Consider the following 6,719-nt stretch of genomic DNA (forward strand, 5'->3'; position numbering starts at 1 on the left):
TACCTGGTCTGTAGGAAGTTCCTGTCAGAAGGAGGGGGCACCGCGAGGGCGTCGAGGGGCGGAAGGCGGTGCCTTAGTGCCTCCCTCCTTCTGACATTGTAAAGGAACCCTAACTTTATTAATTTTTTTAATAGTAAGACATATATATATATATATGTGTGTGCGTATATGTATGTATGTATATGTTTTTTGTCCTCAGATGAGGTTTGAAGTGTCTGTGTGGTGCAGCTGGTCTGGTCTGTCTCTGTACAGTCGAGGCTGCACCCACCTATAAAAGGTGGAGGCTCACCAGGACATGCACACCTCACAAGTTCCCGGCTCTCTCGACTCGGTTGAAGACGGGTTTCTTGGAGAAGGGGAGGGCAGTGAGGCACAGTCCCCCGTCCCCCGACGCCCCTCGCGATGCCCCTCCTTCTTCGACTAACCCTCTGCATAGGAGCCGTGAGAGCCAGGAACTTGTGAGTTTTGTATGTCCACTCAAGCATCCTTCATACCTGGTCTGTAGGAAGTTCCTGTCAGAAGGAGGGGGCACCGCGAGGGCGTCGAGGGGCGGAAGGCGGTGCCTTAGTGCCTCCCTCCTTCTGACATTGTAAAGGAACCCTAACTTTATTAATTTTTTTAATAGTAAGACATATATATATATATATATATGTATGTATGTATGTATATGTTTTTTGTCCTCAGATGAGGTTTGAAGTGTCTGTGTGGTGCAGCTGGTCTGGTCTGTCTCTGTACAGTCGAGGCTGCACCCACCTATAAAAGGTGGAGGCTCACCAGGACATGCACACCTCACAAGTTCCCGGCTCTCTCGACTCGGTTGAAGACGGGTTTCTTGGAGAAGGGGAGGGCAGTGAGGCACAGTCCCCCGTCCCCCGACGCCCCTCGCGATGCCCCTCCTTCTTCGACTAACCCTCTGCATAGGAGCCGTGAGAGCCAGGAACTTGTGAGTTTTGTATGTCCACTCAGGCATCTTTCATACCTGGTCTGTAGGAAGTTCCTGTCAGAAGGAGGGGGCACCGCGAGGGCGTCGAGGGGCGGAAGGCGGTGCCTTAGTGCCTCCCTCCTTCTGACATTGTAAAGGAACCCTAACTTTATTAATTTTTTTAATAGTAAGACATATATATATATATATGTGTGTGTGTGTATATGTTATGTATGTATATGTTTTTTGTCCTCAGATGAGGTTTGAAGTGTCTGTGTGGTGCAGCTGGTCTGGTCTGTCTCTGTACAGTCGAGGCTGCACCCACCTATAAAAGGTGGAGGCTCACCAGGACAAGCACACCTCACAAGTTCCCGGCTCTCTCGACTCGGTTGAAGACGGGTTTCTTGGAGAAGGGGAGGGCAATGAGGCACAGTCCCCCGTCCCCCGACGCCCCTCGCGATGCCCCTCCTTCTTCGACTAACCCTCTGCATAGGAGCCGTGAGAGCCAGGAACTTGTGAGTTTTGTATGTCCACTCAGGCATCTTTCATACCTGGTCTGTAGGAAGTTCCTGTCAGAAGGAGGGGGCACCGCGAGGGCGTCGAGGGGCGGAAGGCGGTGCCTCCTTCTGACATTGTAAAGGAACCCTAACTTTATTAATTTTTTTAATAGTAAGACATATATATATATGTGTGTGTATATGTATGTATGTATATGTTTTTTGTCCTCAGATGAGGTTTGAAGTGTCTGTGTGGTGCAGCTGGTCTGGTCTGTCTCTGTACAGTCGAGGCTGCACCCACCTATAAAAGGTGGAGGCTCACCAGGACATGCACACCTCACAAGTTCCCGGCTCTCTCGACTCGGTTGAAGACGGGTTTCTTGGAGAAGGGGAGGGCAGTGAGGCACAGTCCCCCGTCCCCCGACGCCCCTCGCGATGCCCCTCCTTCTTCGACTAACCCTCTGCATAGGAGCCGTGAGAGCCAGGAACTTGTGAGTTTTGTATGTCCACTCAAGCATCCTTCATACCTGGTCTGTAGGAAGTTCCTGTCAGAAGGAGGGGGCACCGCGAGGGCGTCGAGGGGCGGAAGGCAGTGCCTTAGTGCCTCCCTCCTTCTGACATTGTAAAGGAACCCTAACTTTATTAATTTTTATAATAGTAAGACATATATATATATATATATATATGTGTGTGTATGTATGTATGTATATGTTTTTTGTCCTCAGATGAGGTTTGAAGTGTCTGTGTGGTGCAGCTGGTCTGGTCTGTCTCTGTACAGTCGAGGCTGCACCCACCTATAAAAGGTGGAGGCTCACCAGGACATGCACACCTCACAAGTTCCCGGCTCTCTCGACTCGGTTGAAGACGGGTTTCTTGGAGAAGGGGAGGGCAGTGAGGCACAGTCCCCCGTCCCCCGACGCCCCTCGCGATGCCCCTCCTTCTTCGACTAACCCTCTGCATAGGAGCCGTGAGAGCCAGGAACTTGTGAGTTTTGTATGTCCACTCAAGCATCCTTCATACCTGGTCTGTAGGAAGTTCCTGTCAGAAGGAGGGGGCACCGCGAGGGCGTCGAGGGGCGGAAGGCGGTGCCTTAGTGCCTCCCTCCTTCTGACATTGTAAAGGAACCCTAACTTTATTAATTTTTTTAATAGTAAGACATATATATATATATATATGTGTGTGTGTGTATATGTTATGTATGTATATGTTTTTTGTCCTCAGATGAGGTTTGAAGTGTCTGTGTGGTGCAGCTGGTCTGGTCTGTCTCTGTACAGTCGAGGCTGCACCCACCTATAAAAGGTGGAGGCTCACCAGGACATGCACACCTCACAAGTTCCCGGCTCTCTCGACTCGGTTGAAGACGGGTTTCTTGGAGAAGGGGAGGGCAGTGAGGCACAGTCCCCCGTCCCCCGACGCCCCTCGCGATGCCCCTCGCGATGCCCCTCCTTCTTCGACTAACCCTCTGCATAGGAGCCGTGAGAGCCAGGAACTTGTGAGTTTTGTATGTCCACTCAGGCATCATTCATACCTGGTCTGTAGGAAGTTCCTGTCAGAATGAGGGGGCACCGCGAGGGCGTCGAGGGGCGGAAGGCGGTGCCTTAGTGCCTCCCTCCTTCTGACATTGTAAAGGAACCCTAACTTTATTAATTTTTTTAATAGTAAGACATATATATATATATATATGTGTGTGTGTATATGTATGTATGTATATGTTTTTTGTCCTCAGATGAGGTTTGAAGTGTCTGTGTGGTGCAGCTGGTCTGGTCTGTCTCTGTACAGTCGAGGCTGCACCCACCTATAAAAGGTGGAGGCTCACCAGGACATGCACACCTCACAAGTTCCCGGCTCTCTCGACTCGGTTGAAGACGGGTTTCTTGGAGAAGGGGAGGGCAGTGAGGCACAGTCCCCCGTCCCCCGACGCCCCTCGCGATGCCCCTCCTTCTTCGACTAACCCTCTGCATAGGAGCCGTGAGAGCCAGGAACTTGTGAGTTTTGTATGTCCACTCAGGCATCTGTCATACCTGGTCTGTAGGAAGTTCCTGTCAGAAGGAGGGGGCACCGCGAGGGCGTCGAGGGGCGGAAGGCGGTGCCTTAGTGCCTCCCTCCTTCTGACATTGTAAAGGAACCCTAACTTTATAAATTTTTTTAATAGTAAGACATATATATATATATATATGTGTGTGTGTATGTATGTATGTATATGTTTTTTGTCCTCAGATGAGGTTTGAAGTGTCTGTGTGGTGCAGCTGGTCTGGTCTGTCTATGTACAGTCGAGGCTGCACCCACCTATAAAAGGTGGAGGCTCACCAGGACATGCACACCTCACAAGTTCCCGGCTCTCTCGACTCGGTTGAAGACGGGTTTCTTGGAGAAGGGGAGGGCAGTGAGGCACAGTCCCCCGTCCCCCGACGCCCCTCGCGATGCCCCTCCTTCTTCGACTAACCCTCTGCATAGGAGCCGTGAGAGCCAGGAACTTGTGAGTTTTGTATGTCCACTCAAGCATCCTTCATACCTGGTCTGTAGGAAGTTCCTGTCAGAAGGAGGGGGCACCGCGAGGGCGTCGAGGGGCGGAAGGCGGTGCCTTAGTGCCTCCCTCCTTCTGACATTGTAAAGGAACCCTAACTTTATTAATTTTTTTAATAGTAAGACATATATATATATATATAAGTGTGTGTGTGTATATGTTATGTATGTATATGTTTTTTGTCCTCAGATGAGGTTTGAAGTGTCTGTGTGGTGCAGCTGGTCTGGTCTGTCTCTGTACAGTCGAGGCTGCACCCACCTATAAAAGGTGGAGGCTCACCAGGACATGCACACCTCACAAGTTCCCGGCTCTCTCGACTCGGTTGAAGACGGGTTTCTTGGAGAAGGGGAGGGCAGTGAGGCACAGTCCCCCGTCCCCCGACGCCCCTCGCGATGCCCCTCCTTCTTCGACTAACCCTCTGCATAGGAGCCGTGAGAGCCAGGAACTTGTGAGTTTTGTATGTCCACTCAGGCATCCTTCATACCTGGTCTGTAGGAAGTTCCTGTCAGAAGGAAGGGGCACCGCGAGGGCGTCGAGGGGCGGAAGGCGATGCCTTAGTGCCTCCCTCCTTCTGACATTGTAAAGGAACCCTAACTTTATTAATTTTTTTAATAGTAAGACATATATATATATATATATGTGTGTGTATGTATGTATGTATATGTTTTTTGTCCTCAGATGAGGTTTGAAGTGTCTGTGTGGTGCAGCTGGTCTGGTCTGTCTCTGTACAGTCGAGGCTGCACCCACCTATAAAAGGTGGAGGCTCACCAGGACATGCACACCTCACAAGTTCCCGGCTCTCTCGACTCGGTTGAAGACGGGTTTCTTGGAGAAGGGGAGGGCAATGAGGCACAGTCCCCCGTCCCCCGACGCCCCTCGCGATGCCCCTCCTTCTTCGACTAACCCTCTGCATAGGAGCCGTGAGAGCCAGGAACTTGTGAGTTTTGTATGTCCACTCAGGCATCTTTCATACCTGGTCTGTAGGAAGTTCCTGTCAGAAGGAGGGGGCACCGCGAGGGCGTCGAGGGGCGGAAGGCGGTGCCTTAGTGCCTCCCTCCTTCTGACATTGTAAAGGAACCCTAACTTTATAAATTTTTTTAATAGTAAGACATATATATATATATATGTGTGTGTATGTATGTATGTATATGTTTTTTGTCCTCAGATGAGGTTTGAAGTGTCTGTGTGGTGCAGCTGGTCTGGTCTGTCTCTGTACAGTCGAGGCTGCACCCACCTATAAAAGGTGGAGGCTCACCAGGACAAGCACACCTCACAAGTTCCCGGCTCTCTCGACTCGGTTGAAGACGGGTTTCTTGGAGAAGGGGAGGGCAGTGAGGCACAGTCCCCCGTCCCCCGACGCCCCTCGCGATGCCCCTCCTTCTTCGACTAACCCTCTGCATAGGAGCCGTGAGAGCCAGGAACTTGTGAGTTTTGTATGTCCACTCAAGCATCCTTCATACCTGGTCTGTAGGAAGTTCCTGTCAGAATGAGGGGGCACCGCGAGGGCGTCGAGGGGCGGAAGGCGGTGCCTTAGTGCCTCCCTCCTTCTGACATTGTAAAGGAACCCTAACTTTATTAATTTTTTTAATAGTAAGACATATATATATATATATATGTGTGTGTATGTATGTATGTATATGTTTTTTGTCCTCAGATGAGGTTTGAAGTGTCTGTGTGGTGCAGCTGGTCTGGTCTGTCTCTGTACAGTCGAGGCTGCACCCACCTATAAAAGGTGGAGGCTCACCAGGACATGCACACCTCACAAGTTCCCGGCTCTCTCGACTCGGTTGAAGACGGGTTTCTTGGAGAAGGGGAGGGCAGTGAGGCACAGTCCCCCGACGCCCCTCGCGATGCCCCTCCTTCTTCGACTAACCCTCTGCATAGGAGCCGTGAGAGCCAGGAACTTGTGAGTTTTGTATGTCCACTCAGGCATCCTTCATACCTGGTCTGTAGGAAGTTCCTGTCAGAAGGAGGATGGACAGTGAACATTTTAAGCCCACTCGGCAGCGACAGATGGCCACCCCTTCCTGAGCCTGGTTCTGTCGGAGGTTTCTCCCCGTTAAAAGGGAGTTTTTCCTCCCCACCGTCGCCAAGTGCTTGCTCATAGGGGATTTTTTGGGCTTTTTTTTTTTTTTAAAACCAACCGCTGATAAGTTCACTGGCATCAAGTTTAGGACTCTGCAAATATTTAAATGGATAATTCGTCATCAAGTGAGGAATGATCCATTTAAATCATATTTGAGAGTCACATATATTTTTATATAAATATGATTTGTTGGACAATAAGGCAAATCACAGACTAATTTGGACAATTGGGAAAAATTAAATAAATAAAAAAAATTGGATAAAATGCATGTGTCATTGTTTCATATTGATTTCAAATAACATACCATTTGATTTCAACATATTTTTGTTACACTTGCAGTGGTGTTATTTGCTTATGATCCTGTTCATTTTAAATCTAAATCTAAATATAAATCATCTAAATAGAAATGGAAAACTAGAAAAATTAAAAATATAGCTTTACTAATCTGAAAGTTATTTGTCATTGGATCCATCATTCCCACAGTGGAAACACATTATTTCATATTATGTTCAATTCAGTAGTTAAAAGTATAAAATTTAATAATGTCTATTTTTAGTTTACTTTGTTAATAAACACATTTTTTAGTATTTTAGAAACACTAACATCATACATATCCAAATATGAAGCAATGTTTTAACTCCCATTTACATACAGACCTGTGGCCAACTTTATAAACCATTTTGAATTTTT

The sequence above is a fragment of the Perissodus microlepis genome, chromosome 6 (genome assembly GCF_051167445.1).
Source record: "Perissodus microlepis isolate ML-2025 ecotype Zambia chromosome 6, ASM5116744v1, whole genome shotgun sequence".
Classification (NCBI taxonomy): Eukaryota; Metazoa; Chordata; class Actinopteri; order Cichliformes; family Cichlidae; genus Perissodus; species Perissodus microlepis.